Raw genomic sequence first — 18,174 nt, 5'->3', positions numbered from 1 at the left:
CAAGCAATAGACTGAGTCATCTGAACATGGATTTTAAGAGAAGATCATCCATTACGTGATTTGACGTAGACACCTTCCCTCAGATGAACTGACGAATAACTCTCTATCCGTAATGATACAGACGCAAGTCTCCTTATAAGAATTGTTTAGAAAGATGTAAATGACCATATGGAGCCATTAGATTTCACAAAACCCTCTGATTACTAAAAATTATGAAAATGTCATCAACCTAGACCCCTTAATTCTAGAATACATAGTTTCCATGATCCGCTTTATGTAAAAGTTTGTATCGGGCCTATCTATCATAAATTAACCGTACACGTCGAATTGCAGCCGTTAGATCATTGTATAAGTGGCCCAATAGACAGATCAGCCCTTAACCGTCGAGTTTGGCACCCATCAAAGGTCATGGACAGCCGCAGTAAGATATCCCCCTTCATCTATGTCTATATGATTTGATGAACTGGCTGGATGACAAATAAACATCACTGGAAGGCCTAGAAAGGTTTCAACGGTGGAAACCATAAGTGACCTCTGTTGTATGTAGTATGGTCCAACTGATCTTTGGATATACTTCAATCTAGTGATCAACCGCTTAAATTAAATGGAAAAAATGGATCGACGGTGTAGATTTCCCAAAAACATTACGATGGGCCCCACCTGGAGTGGGGTGCACACACAGCACTCGTACTACTGCACCACACCGAGAGGGGAGTATGGTCAAACTAGGTTTGACCCATGCACTCCACGAAAAGAGAAAGATATCTCTCTCCAATGGGCTTCCCACTGTGGAAATTTCAAAATAGGGATCTGGAGACGGTTTAAATGGGCCACCATCTTGGTTCAAACATTCAATCCAAACTGTCCATCGAACTCTAATGGACCACCTGACCCAAGGCTAGAAGAGGAATTTGTAAGAGGACAGCGAGAACGATTTCCAACCATTCAAACGTAAGGTAGACAGCATCAGGAAAGATCTTGCGGGCCACCACAGATCCGATCCATACCATACTCTTTTGGACCAGGATTTCAAGGAGAACCAAATGGAAGGAGCGGATTTCTCAAACACCGGAGAATATGAGCCCCAAAGATATCACCGTAACCGGCAATACCCAGGATGCGAGCGTATGAGTGATCCGAACAATCCGGCCTAATGGACGGTCAAACCAGTGAGCTTGAGATCAATCAGGATCGTCCAGGCACTCCAAAAGGGAGTCTCAATCGTCCCCAAGAAGACGGATCAGGCAGATTTGATCACAGATTTCCATAATAGCCACCGTAAGAAGGTCTGTCTTCACGATTTCGCCACACCAAAAACAGAGTCGTGTGAAAGAAGATCTGCTAAGGGCCTTGCAGGAAGAGTCTGGAAGACTCGTTACACCCTATAAAAGGACACGCACGTCTCGCTGTTGGAGAAAGAAAATGGAAGCAAGAAAGAAAAGAGAGCGGGGAAAGAGAAGAAAAACATGAGAGAGAGAGAGGGAGAACAACATCTAGCTTTTGCTGGACATGGCAGCAAGAAAGGAAAAGAGAAGAAGAAGGAAAGAAGGAAAGAAAGAAAGAGAGTGATGGGGTACTGAGTCGACTCGCCGAGTCCTAGGACTGAGTCAGGGCCAGGTTCAGGTAAAGTATGTAATACCAAATGTTTGGATTCAAGTTTTTCTGAAATAGTACTTAGTTAAGCCCTATATCTAGGCCATAAACATAACCTTAGATTTAATCCTAACCTTGTAAACCTTGTAGATCTTATGATATAGGATAAGATTGAATATAAAGGGGTATGTAGGAACACCTAGCCTCAAATGAGGACAATTCGACTTTAAAGGTGCGGGTTTCATCCTTTAAGCTTACATTAATTTAAGTTGTCATGGTTATCCTATCTTTTTATGCCTTCATGTTATTTTATCCCATCTTTTACGTATCTTTTGTCTTAATTGAGATGATGCATTTTATCTCACCTTTACACTTATCCTTTACATGTCTTTTATCTGTCCTCAGATTTTTATTACTTTCCATCTATTTTCATTTTAAATTGATATCATCAATTATTGACTTTTTGAGATTTTATATGATATCCATTGTAAGAGGCTTTCCTATATTCATGGGAAGGCCATGGATGCAAGCTTTGCCCTTACCTTACCATTGATTTGGCTCTGCCACTCTCCGTATCTAAGAATCGACGGTGGTCGCTCTTCTACTTATGGAGTTGGCCATTGCCACCCTTCTTAAAGAATCGGCCGTGCCGCTCTTCTAATTATTGAGTTGGCTCTAACTACTCTCCTCATATTCAAGTTAACCTTCATCACTCGTCTCTTGTTCGAGCTGGTTATTGTCACTCGACCCTTTTCCTCAAGGGATCGGCAGGTGTCTTGATATTCTTAACCTTCCATGGATAAAGGAATTCTCTCTTGGTGCAAGTACTATGTTGGGAATCCCTCCTCTAGCGATTGATTAATTATCGTAGACGTAATGCGCTTTCAGTAACAGCCCTTAAGGCGACACGTAAATCCATATTTCATGGGTAGTGGTGTATGAATCGATGTAAGTAATCCACAATGTGTGTTACATCACTTTTGGGATTGGATGTCGCAAATAATCGCTCCATGAACAAATCGTGTCACGTAATTCTTTCAGGCATGTGTTGTGTTTGTCTTGGGGTAACCGCGTAAAGCCATGTTAAGCATGGGACACGCCGGTGAATCTCCATAGTATGGGATGCAGGGCGAGTCCAATAACTCTAATCATATTTCACATTGTAGCCATCGGTAAGGATGATACACTGCATATACTTTACTAGGCATACATCTCATATAGATTGTTTATGCATTGATACCTCTTGTAGTTGTGGAGTATGAGACGTATCAAAACCTTACATTATCTTATGAATCTCTTGAATTACTGTCAATCTTAAAGGATAACCTTCACTATGAGTAGGGCATTGACCCTCTCCCAACCATAAAGATGTTGTAGGTGATGTATAGGTCGATGACCCAGAAGATCAGACATTGGCAAAAGATTTATTTGATTAGACTAAAAGATTTAGCTTAAAGTTTATTTTCTTTATAATTCCACTGCGTACTCAGAACTTGTAAACAGCTCCCAACGTAAAAGCATTTGACAATTTATTTGATTTTAGAATAAGAAATAGGGTTAATGTTATTCTTGAGAATGCTACCTCCTGAATGTATCTGGAAGTGATCCAAATGGAAAAAAATAAGGTGCGATTTTCAAAGGCATCCAAGTTTATACATTATTAATACCCAGATTTCTCAGGCATGAGTAGGAACTCTAGCCGTGAAATTTCGGGGTGTTACAAAAGCTGATGCTGGCAAGAGAGATAAGTGAAAGTATTGCCACTTCCACCACGATCACGACCACACTACCGCCGACTGCTTCAATCTCAAGAAAGAGATTAAATCCCTCATCCGGAGTAGACATCTATGGGATAACATCCACAGGAGAAGGGATGAGCGACCAGATAAGAGGGACAAGCAATAAGGCAATAGAAGCAACAATGAAGCGACATGTGAAATCTACACAATATTCAGAGGACCCACAAGAGACTAGAATAGAGCTCGCAGGGTTCATGCTCGGAGCATCAGCAATAGTGGTATAAAGCATCACATTCATCTCACAAGTAAAACTGCAAAGGAGCAGAAGTTGATTCATTGTTGCTTGACCTTTACCGAGGAGGATACTCGAGGAATTTACCACCCACACGACGATGCCTTGGTGGTGATCATGACAATGGTTAACCACAAGGTGCATCATATATTGGTGGACACCGGCAGCTCGGCTAACATCCGCCTCATTGTCGCTTTCAACAAGATGGGGATCGGAAGATAACGACTACGTCCCGTCTGAACTCCATTACTTGGGTTTGCTAGAAGAAGGTCAACTCCGAAGGAAGTATACTTGTAGCGCCCCGAATTTCAAGGGCCAAGTAGAAACTCGGCTCCCGAATTCCCAAGAGCCACGTATGCCCTAATGGGCCTCAAATGCATGTGAATATCAGGTATTAGTGGGCAATGGAGAATTAACCAAGCATAATAAACATTTAAAATAATTAAGAAGTTTAAGTACTACTAATAAAGTAAAATATCCAACATAAATTTCAACATCCACAATGTCTTCTACTAGGGACCCAGTCCCATCCTCACATCACTCCCCAAAAAGATTAGGGCCCTACTCTAAGACCCGTGTCCTAATCCATACCGTTCCATTGGCTTCCGCGGTTCTTCCGGTCAAATTTCTGCAACCTTCGCACCATATCTGACGTTTGCGCGTGATCTTAAGCCAGGTCCCGCACACCGACGTCGGCTCGATCCGAAACCTATGTCTTGGTGACCGCGTCGCCGCCGTAGTTCCAACACCGCGACTTGCCCACCGAACCGATACCCAGGCTAGAAGATGTTGATCTGCATTTATTCCGAAGAAACACCGTACGTTGCGGATTTCGAGGGAATCTCTACAACTAGTCACATCAATCAATCATTAATGCAAGCCTTACCTCAAGTACAACAACCCATTCCCTCCTTTTTCAAAAAGTCTACCCTCTTTCCACCTCACCACTCCTCTTTTTCCCATTTTCAACAACAACCACACGCCTTTTACAATTTTTCAACCCAACCCATCACCCATCACACCTCACTCATCCATATCACCTCTCTCTCTCTCATTTCTCAAATCTCCAAGCAACTCAAGCCTCTCAAACGTCCAAGCTTTCCTCTCCCTCCCAAGTGTGGTCCACCTTCTCATCTTCCATCTACACCCTCTCATCTCTCATCCACACCATCCAAACTCCATCATCCACCATCCAAGGCATAGGCAAGGTGCATTTGAAGCCAAGGGATCAAGAAGGAGGCCAACGAGGTGGGTGATTTGCCATTATTTTAAATTTTAAGGCCCACTTGTTGGTGGGACCCATTTGGATGTATGTGATTTAATCAAGAGGGCCCATAGTGGCGGGGTTCCTCTATCTCACTGTATATCTCTCTATCTCTCTCTCTCTCTTTCTTTGTAATGGTGTGGATCCCACCAATATGTGTTACATCTACCCCGTCCATCTACATCAGACGGTGTGGCCCACTCTATTACAGGTGATGATCCACACCATTCACTGTTTGGATGGGCCCAATGCATCTTTTTATATATATATATATATACATATATGTTATATTTTATATAATATATGTATATAATATATAATATAATATGTATTTATATATATATATATATATATAATATAAGATATATATCATGTGTATATGTATCTATATTGGTGGGCCACGTCCACGTGGGACCCACCACAATGAAGTGATTATGTAAGTTGTCCAGCGTCCCTAGACGCTGGACGTTGGCAACGGTGAAGTGTTAACTGGCATGGGCGTGTGCTTTAAAAAAAAAGAGAGAGAAAGAAGTGGTGGGCCTCTCATGCAAGCTCCACCCTGATGTATAAGTCAAATCCAAGCCGTCCATCCTCTTCCTCAGATCATTTTAGGCGTTGAGCCGAAAAATGATCTCAATCTGAGCTTATGGTGAGCCATAGCATAGCGAACAAGTTTTCTACCATTGAAATACATCCCGATGCTGCTGTACATCAGGAAACTACTCAATATTGGTCTCGATAGACTTGTATCGAGCCACAAGGGCCAATGAATGGTGTGGATCTTGCTGATGTGGGCCCCGCCTGTGGAAAACTAAAGAAAAATGATTTTCTTAAAAAAAAAACAACAAAAGCAGCAACTGCTGCCGCCACTGACAACAGGCGCAAGCGCTGCCTGCGCTGGACGTCCTGACGGATGGACGGGCTGGGGGTCACGGCCCCAGCTGTGGGCCCCACTTTGATGCGTTTCGACGATCAACACCGCACATTTGATGGGTCCCCACAGACCGAATGTCCACCTCAAAAATCAGCTTTATATGGAACTTAGGTGGGCCACACCATCTAAAATCATGCGAAGACATGTCTAAACATATAAAAACACTTGGTGGGGCCTACCTGAAATGTGGATGTGGCTGAAACTTGGTCTGTGCCCTCAGCCAAGTGGGACACACATAATGAGCGGGCTGGATTTGTGGACCACATCACGGTGGGCTCCCTATCCACGTGTATAAATATATATATATATATATATATATATATATATATATAATAATAATAATAATAATATCAGCACGGTGGGCTCCCTGACCGTGTGCGAGGGATGCAAAATAAATGGTGGGCCCCACCCACGGACCGTGTGACCTTATGAATAGTTTGGGTGGAAAATAAACATTCCAGTGGGCCCAGTCCAGTGGGCCCTACCTTGATTCAGGTGGCTTTATGAACAGTTGGGTGGAAAATAAACATTATGTTGGGCCTTAAGTTGGGTGGAAAATAAACATTATATTGGGCCTAAGGCTGGGTGGAAAATAAGCATTATGGTGGGCCCCACTTATGTAAGTATTGTAAACCACACCCTCCATTAGTGTGGGCTCCATCAGGATGCATGTTTTTCATTCGACTATCCAACCGTTTTGGAGATAATTTAAGGCCCATTGTGGAGGCCCATCTTCATGTATTGGTGGTCCTTGTTGAGGCCCACCTTGATTTGTATAAGGCCCATATTATGAGGCCCATTGTGATGTATGCAAGCCTATGTGACTAAGCCCATGTTGATGCATTTGTGACCCGTCATTGAGAGCCCACCTTGATATATGTAAGACCCATGTATGAGGCCATTTGATGTATTAGAGGCCCATGGGTCGAGGCCCAATAAGATGTACAAAAGGCCCATTGAAATGTGTGATTCTTGGAAGGCCATCCCTTGGGAGCAATGTTGGTTTGATGTCCACATTGTGAGGATAATGTTGGTAAAATGTCCGCATTACGATTCTCCCTAAGGTCCATTAATAGGCCCATACCTATAGTATATAAGCCGTCCAGGCCCATCTTCATTTTGATCAGAGCCCATTACCACATAACATGTTTAGTATAAATCCATGATTCATGATCATTCGCATCATATGTATGCCTGATGTGAGGAGTGACCGATCATAGCATATGCCTTTAGGCAGACTGTTTATGGGCTCCCTGATAGGCGGAGTTGCCTTATATAAGTGCATGGTACATGCAGGACTATTGCATGACTGATAATGTGACTCATGCACTTGCATTTGTGTGATTGTAGTTACTATATGCCCTAGCGACATCAGGGTCATAGCCTCTATAGACACATCGTGGATGGCTGGGTTGGATACCGGAAATGTTTGGTTCTAGCATACGGGCGCTATAGATATCCCTGGGTGAAAGTCCCTAAACCCGATGGTACCAGAGGATGACTCCAACGTCGAGACCGAGTGGATATATGAGCGCATGAGGGCCAAATACCAGAAGGCTGCGTCTCCCACTGTGTCGTGGTCGGTTGGGAAGGAGTGTGGCCTTACTCGCCCGAGGGTAGGGGGCAATACTAAGCTGAGTTTGACCAGCTCGTGAATGGGTCCGCTATCGACGTGCCGGATAGGTATTGGCAGACTATTGGTCAGGCGGATAGTGAGATTTCTTACGCTCACTTGGACTGTGCGGCTAGGAGAGCGACAGTGCCATTTGGAGGGTATTGAACCCCAGTGATTATCCAGAATGAGAACTGTACTGATACATGATGAGAATTGGCATGCTTGAGTTGCATCTCGCATCGCATGACTGTGTTATGGCCGATAGCATTCATATCTTCCACCACATAGCCTTGGTACGGCTGATTGCATTCATATGCTCATCACCATGATTCCGCATTACTTTGACCTTGCATTTTGAGCACGCTTATATTACGCACATACTTACACCACCCTCTAAGCTTTCTATAAGCTTATGCACGATTGATGCGTGCAGGTGACACCAGGACGCAGTCGCAGCCGTAGTCTCACCGTAGTTGGAGCGTGCAGCCGAGCTTCTGGAGTCTTGCTTCTTTCGTTACATTGTATTTTCTCTTTCTGTCGCATTGTACAAAAAAAAAGTTTTTGATCATAGTGGATTTTGTGGTGGTGTTCTTGTGTTTATTGTTCGTGGGTTATGCTTTTGTTATGCTCATTATGAATCAGACTGGTGATTATAAATCCTCCTTGTAGTATCCCAGGATCGGAACCTGGTAAATGGGTGTCGGGATCTGAGAATGGGGTTCTACGGAGGCTGTCGGCGCCGGATTCGGCGATCGGGAATTTTGTGAGCCCTGTTTCCGAGTTCGGGGCGTGACACCTACCCCAATCCCACCATCATCCATTGAGCTAGTAGGGTTAACCAAAAGTCTGGAAGTACGCCTACTCCTAGTCGTCATCCGCACGGACATCTTACAACATGTCCCACTCCATTATTCCTGCACTTATGCCAGATTCTGAATGGTGTTTTAGAACACCGTCCTAGAGTGACAGTGAGTAGCTAACTCAGTGATACCATTAGCAATAGGCTACACAAATTATCATGCACAAGAGTAATTTAGTGAACAACATGCATCATAGAATCCTAAGTACTCTTGGTTAATGTAATGCATGGTTTAATTATATGATGCATGCCCCTCGCCACCAACACTCCCTCTAGCGACAACAGCTAACAATCGCAATGACCACCACTCCCTCAGTGCGACCTCGATGACCGAATCGCCACAATAGATAATGCAATGTCATGCAACATATTACCCCAGTTGATTAATTAGATATATTCATCCAGCAGGTTGGAGAAACTGGAATATCCTTATCAGAAGCATTGCCCTAATTCGATCACGTGGTATAATGGCCATGATCATATAACTCTCGCGGTCCTTAGCCCTTGTGGGTTCGTCAATCCCATAGTTCTTAAGCTCAGACGAAAACAGTTGGGACTTCAAAGTCCTACTCGCGGTCACTATGGGGAGGTCGTCACCCCAGCATAGGCCGACAGCACAGGCACAGTGTCTCATACCACCGTCCCCAGCTCACGAGTTTAGGTGCTCACTGGTCACTACGAGGAGGCTCGTCACCCCAGCATAGGCTAACAGCATGGGCATAGTGTCCCACACCACCATCCTCGACTCATGAGTCTTGTGGACCATAAATCACAATCAACAGTGAGCGCAAGGGTCTCAGGGTACTTCGGGTTCATATAAGCATGTTCAACCATGGTTAACATATAAGGATGGACGATTCGTGAGCTAATATACCCCGACAAGCTGAACCATAAACTGATCGGCCTGAGAATGGCGTCTCATGTAGTCCAACTACAACAGACACTTTACAGTTTAACTAGTCGAACCAGATTTATTCATGGGGCGGTCCAACGGAAGGTCGCCCAAGTGATTTCAGTTAATCGGCCAATCCATAAGGGGCACATGCACTACTAGATTTCATGTTTTATCAAATTCAAGGACAATTCACAAATAACAAGCATAATTCAGCAATTTAGGTACATGGTTAGCAATATACTAAGCTCTACCAAACCGTAAGGATCATGTTCAACATATTCCAACTATTTAACCTGATGGACAGCCATGCACCCATTCACAACAATTCAATTTCGTATATGCCAGCATGAATCATACAAATCAGTTATGTGGTGGGGATTAAATGCAATTAATTCAGCAATTCAACAAATTGACAACATTTAACTCCTTCAACACCTAGCATATTTGTCATGCAACAATTCAACAATAAATTAGCAACATTTGGGGAAATTAAATGCTTACACCCTAATTAAACATGCAACCGAGCATTCCACACATTTAGGGGTATTCGGGGCCTAAACCCCTCCCCACATTTTTAGGAAATCCTAGATCTATGGTCCTAAACATGCAGTCCAAAAATCCAGCAACATGCAAGAGCAATACACCATACACATTCATTAAAATCTATGGTAGGCACGATAATCGGTCACCTAAAGGTAATGGTCCGCACCTATTGTTGACCGGAAGCCGTTGAAATCGTTCTAACATCGCCGGGTCCGCAAACTCGACGTGCCGGGGCCCTGCATTACATGGAGTGGTGGTAAGATGCATACATGTTGCTAGAGACTAGAGAGGGATGGATTGGAGCCCAATTCTTACCTTGGATTGAACGGAGTTTACTCCTACAACGATCGGGTCGAAGTTCTTGGCAAATGTAGGGCGTAGGTATGGGGAATTTCAATCCCCGGCACCACCAACACTACACCACTCCCTACCCTTCTCTCTCTCTCTCAGCTGGACTTGTGGGAGTGAGAGAGAGGGGTTTAAATGCTATATGTCTTAGAATTTAAATCAGTTGGCCCTATGTTTCACTAAGTGCCTCCAACGGCCTTGTGGGGCCCATTTCAGGTTGTTAGGGCTGCCCTGATGGCCCCCTGGCCCATCTGATTCATGGAACAAGTGCCCCATGGTCCGATGAAGGGCTGGGTAAAGTTTGACCGCAAACGGATGCGAGATTTGGTCACAATGTCTTGATTTGCGATCAACGATCACCGATCCTCGATCAAGGGTCAGATTTTGTGGGCGAGTGTAAAGAAATATTTCTAACCTTCAGTGTAAATTTAAAAGAGATCCGATTGCTGAAATGCTCATATTCACTGACTCAAGTAACGGGGCCAATTGATTTAAATTTCAGCTATTTATTTTCAAGTGGGGCAACTCGCGGTTTACAAGTGCCGACTGAACGACATGAGTCGTCGTCCATTTTTGTGCATCATCCGAGCCTGACGTCTATGATGGACCACAAGCCCAGTGAGGCCCCTAGCCTCCCCAAGTTTCAAAATTTTCTGTCCCACCTCGGGTGGTGCACGGCTCATACAGGTAGTCGCCAAGTACTATTGGACTGACCAGCCCTACGGCCCGTGCTCGGCTCGAATGTAGTTGGATTGCATCACATTGGTGATTTAATCTGGATTAATTTACCGGTAATTTATCCGCACATGTGATTAATTCATACGTTCCTGCGCCAATTCGCACGTGGGTGTCTCAGGATATTGTTCTGATTTGGGCAAGGCATTACAATACTATTGCCCATGACTGCAGGAGAGGGTCACAACCAGACTACCATGATAATCAACTTCCTTATAATCGACCGCCCCTCTATCTACAATGTCATTTTGTCGCGACCATCCCTCAATGTCTTGTGAGCAGAAGTGTCTACCTATCATTTTGCGATGAAATTTTCGACCAAGCATGGGGTCGGGCAAGTCAAAGGTGACTAGCACGAGGCTCGACAATGCTACTCAATGACACTTAGGGCAAAAGCACAGCAAGAAACGATGGTCATCACTTTCCTTGACCCCCGAGAAGAATCAATCGAAAGATGATCTCCCATGGAAGACCTGGTCGCCGTCTCACTCTGTGTGACCAACCCCACCCACACGATCTAAGTTAGCTCGTTGTTAGCCCCAGATCAGCAAAAAGAGATCATTAGCCTCCTAAAGCAACATGACAACATCTTTACATGGTCCCACTCGGACATGCCCGGCATCAAACTAGACGTAATGGTTCATAGATTGAACGTTGATCATGACCATCGATCGGTGACACAAAAACAACGAGCATTCGAAACCAAAATGGTACGCCATCATTGGAGAAGAGGTCAGCAAGCTCCTCAAGACCGAATTCATTGAGAAATTCTACTACCACGACTAGATAGTAAATGTTGTGCTAATGAAGAAATTGAATGAAAAATGGAGAGTATGTGTCGATTACACGGACCTAAATAAGGCGTTCCCAAAAGATAGTTTCCCCCTCCTAAGGATCAACATGGCGGGCCATGAGCTCCTAACTTCATGGATGCCTACTCAGGTTATAATCAAATCGCCATGCACTCACACGACAACCAAAAAATGACTTTCATCACCAACAAATAGCTCTACTACTACAAGGTCATGCCTTTCGGGTTGAAGAACGCTAGAGGAATATACCAACGCCTCATCAACAAGATGTTCACTAAGCAGATTGGATACTCTATAAAAGTCTATATTGACAACATGCTGGTCAGGAGAATTATGGTGGTAGACAACGTGGCTAACCTCAAAGAGATGTTCACCATCCTAAGGAAGTACTAGATGAAGTTGAACCTTAAAAAATATGCCTTCAGGGTAAGCTCAGGAAAATTTTTCTAGCTCGGTTCAGTTTGGTCAACAGCTCAGGCCGAGTTCGCCATTGAGGCATTTCCACAAACACTTGGACTGCACCTTCAAAATCCATCTGTATGTGAAACAGAAGCAATATTTTATCAAACACCTTTTAAGCAACATAAAACCAAGGAAAAAAAAAAGGGTACTTGTTTCATGTACATACCTTCCTTACCACCGGCCACACTTCGTTGAGTCATTTTATCAAACACTTGGTCAGTAACATCAATGGCAAAGTAACCGAGTCACCGAACTGGTTCGATCCAAGTTCGATTTGAGCTGGATTCGATCCGAGTTGAGTCGACCTGGGGCCTGCTCGAACTCAGCTCGAACTCATTTTCGAGCTAAAAAAATCAGCTCGACTCGACTCGAACTTAGCTTTGAACTGAGTCGAATCGAGCTTTTTCGAGTCAAGTCAAGTGACCTAACCGAGCTAGCTCGGTTCGTGTGCACCCCTAGTGGCAACCGTGAAATCAGATTGCGTACTGAGTTACTCGGTAGGCTCTTATCATACTCAGTAAACTCTGTTGTGCCCACTATGAATTTATGTAGTTTATCCACACGGTCCATCCGTTTTTCCATTTTAGTTTAGGCGTTGAACCCAAAATTGAAGAGTATCAAAAGCTCGAGTAGACTATATCATAGGAAACAGTGTTAAGTATTGATTTCCGCTGTTGAAACCTTTCTAAGGCTGCCATTGATGTTTATTTGTCATCCAAACTGTTCATAAGATCACAAAGACATGGATGAAAGGAAAACAAAAATATCAGCTTGATCTAAAACTTCTGTGGCCCCCAAGAACTTTTCAACAGTAGACTTCAATTCAAAATGTTTCCAGTGGTGTGGTCCACTTGAGCTTTGGATATGCTTAATCTTTGGTTTAAAGTCCTAAATTTATATGATAAAAGGGATGGACAGAGTTGATACAATGCATAAATGACAGTGGGCCCTATAAAGTTTACTAAGTACGCTTAGGGTATTGTGTTACCGAAGCGGATTGCCTAATGAGTAACTCAGTACCCTTATCGTACTGAGTAAAATCTGTGGGGTCCACTCGTACTGAGTAAAATCTGTGGGGTCCACTCTTATTTATTTATTTTATCCACTCCGTTAATCCACTTTAACAAATAATTTTACGGTTGAGCACAAAATAGAAGCATACCCAGAGCTCAAGTGGACCACACCACAGGAACAGTGTGATTGAACATCTGCCATTGAAAATTTCTTAGAGGCCATAAAAGTTTTAGATCAGGCTGATGTTTGTGTTTTCTCTTCATCCATGTCTTTGTAATCTTATTAATAGTCTGGATGACAAATAAACATCACTGTGGACCCTAAGAAGGTTTCAACGGTGGAAATCATTAATATTCCATTCGGTTGCCTGTGGTATGGTCCACTTAAGCTTTGGATATACTTACATTTTGGGCTTAACCCTAAAATTAGGTGGGGAAATGTATGGACGGTGCGGATAAACCACATACATTTACAGTGGACCCAACTACTCAGTACGATAAAAGCCTACTGAGTAACTTAGTACGCAATCCGATTTCCTGTGTTACTCGGTATGCAATCCGCTTCCGGCAACCGTGATGTATGAGTTTTTAATATCCATGCCGTTCATCCATTTTTCTTTGGATTTTTATTGAATAGGATCAAAATTTAGGAAGATGAAAATATCAAGTGGACCACATTATATGAAGCAGGGGTGATTATGATATTTACAGTTGAAACTCTCCTAGGGCCCTCTGTCGTATTTATTTGTCATCCAAATTATTCATAAAGTTACGTAGAACCGGATGAACCGAAAGCACAAAAATCAGCTACGTTCCATAACTTGTGTGCCCTAAGAAATTTTGAACGGTAAGAATTTAATTCTCACTGTGTGATCCACCAGTATCTTGAATTTGCCTTAGTTTTCGGTATAAGTCCTAAAATGATACGAAAAAATAGATGAATGTGTGGATAAAACCCATACATCACGGTGGCCACTTGAAGCCCCAGCCCGTTCCTTGCTGGAAACAGGGTATGACGCAATCCGCGTTCCGATAAAATCGGGGTGTTGTGGGCCCCACGTGATGTGGGTGAATTCACAGATGCGGCTAGCGGGGGATGCGGATTGCGTAGTAACTCACTACGCTTACCGTACTGAGTCAACTCCGTGAGGTCCACATAATTTATTTATCTGATCCTACCATGATTTATTTATCTGATCCGCTCGGTCCATCCATTTCACTGTTTAATTTTAGGGCCTGAGCCCAAAAATGAAGCATATAGAATCTTCAAATGTACCACACAACAGGAAATAGTTGAATTAAACGTCTACTGTTGAAATGTTTTCAAGGGCCACAGAAGTTTTGGATCAAGCTTATATTTGTCTTTTCCCTTTATCTATATCTGTATGATCTCAAAAGGTTGGATGACAAATAAACATCATTGTAAGACCTCAAAAGGTTTCAACCGTGGAAATCATTATCCTCACTATTTCATGTGATATGAGCCACTTGATCTTTGGATATGCTTCAATTTTAAGCTTAACCCCTTCAATTAGATGGAAAAATGGATGGACGGCGTAGATAAACCACGTACATTCAAGGTGGGCTCAACTGAGTTTACTCACTGCCATAAGTGAGGTCCTCACCATCCTTTATGATAGTGTGAAGATCCTGTGGGGCCCACTATGATCTATGTGCTTGTTCCACATGGACTATCAATTTTTTCAACGCATTTTAAGACATGAAGCTAAAATTGAAGTATATCCAAAGTTCAAGTCGGTGACCATCCAAAACTTCTTGGCAGCCGCCGAAGGTTTGGATCAAGCGCATATTTGTGTTCTCTTCATGCATGCATGTGGGTCTTTATAATCTTATTATCACTTTAGGTAGGACCTGAGAAGGTTTTAACGGTGGATGTCATTATTCCCTTTGTTTTCTACTTTTTATTGTGTGGCCCACTTCATCTTTGGTTATGCTCTGAAAAAATAAACGGACAGGGTTACATAAAACATGTAGATCTTCACACCACGTAAAAAGCGGGTGGACGGCGCCTCGCTACACAATCCTCTTTCGAAATTCACCAACACGGATTAGCTGTAACCCCGGATCAACCCAGGTGGGTGCGACCTGACTGTGGGGCCCACGTTGATTTATATATTGTTTATCCATTCTATTCATCCGTTTTGCCGGCTTATTTTAGGCTATGGTCATCAAAAAGAAGAAGAAACAAATCTCGGGTGTACCCCAATACAGGTTGAATTTCCATCATTAAAAAGCTTTTGGAGGGCCACAAGAGTTTGGGATCAAGCTGCTATTTTTGTTTTCCCTTGTCTGTATGACCTTATCGACAGGTTCGATGACAAATAAACATTACAGTGGACTGGAGTAAGTTTTCGATGGTGGGCATTCATTCATCATTATTTCATGTGGTGTGATACACCCTAGGTTTTTTTACCTGCTTCATGTTTTGGGCACTCCTAAAATAAGCTGACTAAAAGGATGAACGGCATTGATATACAAAATATACAAAGAAGTGGGCCCCACGGTCAGGGTAGCACACATCTCCCTGGATACGGGGTCTCAGCTAATTCGAGATCCAAACGCAATACAAACTCTGTATGAGAGTCCAGTTCCCCATGGGACTGCTCTACATGGGACGCGGATTTCCTCCTAAAGGCTTTCGGAGAAAGTTTCTGCGTGGAAACCTAGGTGAGGCCTACCTTGATGTTTCTGAGAAATCCACCCCATCCATCCATTTTTTGAGCTTATTTTAGGACTAGAGACCAAACGTAGGTAGGATTCAAGAGTCAAGTGGGATGCACTAAAGGAAAAGGAGGGTAGGAAAATTCCTACTGTTGAAATCTCCCTGGGATCAACCGTGATGCTTACATGCCATCCATGCCATTTATAACGTCATTCCTACTTGTATAAATAGAAAACACAAATATTAGCTTCATTCAAAACTTTCGTGACCCCACGAATATTTCAACTGTAGACGTCCGATCCTCTTGTTTTCAGCCCACTTGAGTGCTAAATCCTACTCACATTTGGTCTAAAGTTTTAAAATGTATTAAAAAACTGGATGAATAGAATGAATTTATTACAAACATCACAATGAGCCCCACCTAAGTATCCGATGCAATAACTTCCCGCGGAAGGCTTTCGCAGGACGCGGATTTCCGCGAAAGGCTGCGACAAGAAGTTCCCGCTATGGAATGTTGTGTGGCCCACTGTTATGTTTGTGAGAAATTCATACCTTCCATTTAGTTTTTTAGATTATTTAAAGATATACAACAAAATATGTAACGGATCTAAAACTCAAGTGGGCTATACGAGAGGGAAAGCTGGGAAAGAATTTCCAACCGTTGAAATCTTTTTGGACTCTACCATAATATTTATATGCCATCCAAACCGTTTATAACATCATTTTCACTTGGATAAAGTGGAATTGTTAAAAAGGTTAGCCTGATACGAAAGTTTTGTTGCCACGTGAATACTTCAATGGTGGTCACTATATCCCTACGGTTTCCTTTAGTGTTACATGTGCATTTTTTTTGTCACGTGTCATAAAATATATATATTTTTTTTTTCACACAGTACTAAAATGATTTCACAAAACGGATTTACAGGATAGTTTTCTCCCAAAAATCACGGTGGGCCCGAACAGCCTAACTTTTTTCCGAAATCGGATTGGGCATGCTCTTCTCGTACTGAGTAAACTCATTCAGGCCCGCCTTGAATGTATGTGGTCTATCCACGCCGTTCATCCGTTTTTCCATCTAATTTAAAGGGTTGATCCCAAAATTGAAGCATATACAAAGATCAAGTGGATCATACCACAAAAAAACAGTCAGGATAATGATTTGCACCGTTGAAACCTTGCTATAGACCCACAGTAATGTTTATTTGTCATCCAATCTGTTCATAAGATCATAGAGATATGGATGAAGCGAAAACACAAATATAAGCTTGATCTAAAACTTCCGTGACCCCTAAGAAATTTTCAACAGTAAAAGTTCAAGTCAACTGTTTCAAGTGGTATGGTCCATTTGAAATTGTATATGTTTCATTTTTTGTATCAAACCCTAAAATTATCTGGGAAAATGTATAAAATACATAAATCATGGTGGACCTCACAGAGATCACTCAGTAAGCTAAGCCTAATCAGTTACTACCAATCCGCTTCCCTAAGGAAACCCGCTTCCTTCGTAGACGTCACTAAGTTCTGTGGGTCCGGTCAGGAGGTATGTGTTATATCCAAACCGTCCGATCGATCTGGAGAGCTCGTTTTAAGGCAAAAGATAACAAAGACTCAAAGATCAAGGGTACCACTGCAAGAAGCAGGGATTGAACGTCTACCGTTAAAATCCTTTTGGGGTCATAAAAGTTTTGGATCAATATGGTATTCGTTTCTTCTGATCTTTTTTCCTCTACATCCAGGTCTGTTTGACCTCGTGAACAGATTTGATGGAAAATAAATGTTATATGGGTTTATAAATGTTTTAATGGTGAGAATTATTACCCACTACTATTTTTGGTGTGGTCCACTTAAACTTTGGGTATGACTTATTTTTGAGCTTTTGCTTTAAAATGATCTTGTCAAATGGATGAATGGCGTAGATATAATAAATACATCATTGTAGGGCACATATACCTTTGATCTCCTTTGAACCGTTTGTACAACTTAGAACGGGAAGAGCGTCATCTTCGCACCACACGTACCCACACCAACCAGGTCAGTGGTGTGTGGTACACCAGCCAATCCCCTTCCCATAAAGTCGGGGTGGGCTCCAGTGGGTCCCACCGTGATCTGCATGTGACCCATGTTAAGCCCAAGGCCAAGATTTCTATAGTGGTTGTTATTATCATGCTGCTTTCTGAGGTGTGGTTCATTTAACCGTTGGATCTACTTTATTTTTGGGCTCACAATCTAAAATAATCTATAAACATTGATGGACGGCACGGATGAGAACCACATACATCAGGGTGAGCCACACAGAGCCCTTGCCTGGACGGAGGCTGTCCAGGTGGGGCGGCACGCCGCTTCCCTCCCGGACGCGGTTTGGCTAGTGACGCTGCGGCTAGCCAGGT

Source organism: Magnolia sinica, chromosome 11 (genome assembly GCF_029962835.1).
Source record: "Magnolia sinica isolate HGM2019 chromosome 11, MsV1, whole genome shotgun sequence".
Classification (NCBI taxonomy): Eukaryota; Viridiplantae; Streptophyta; class Magnoliopsida; order Magnoliales; family Magnoliaceae; genus Magnolia; species Magnolia sinica.
This window is presented reverse-complemented; position numbering follows the sequence as displayed.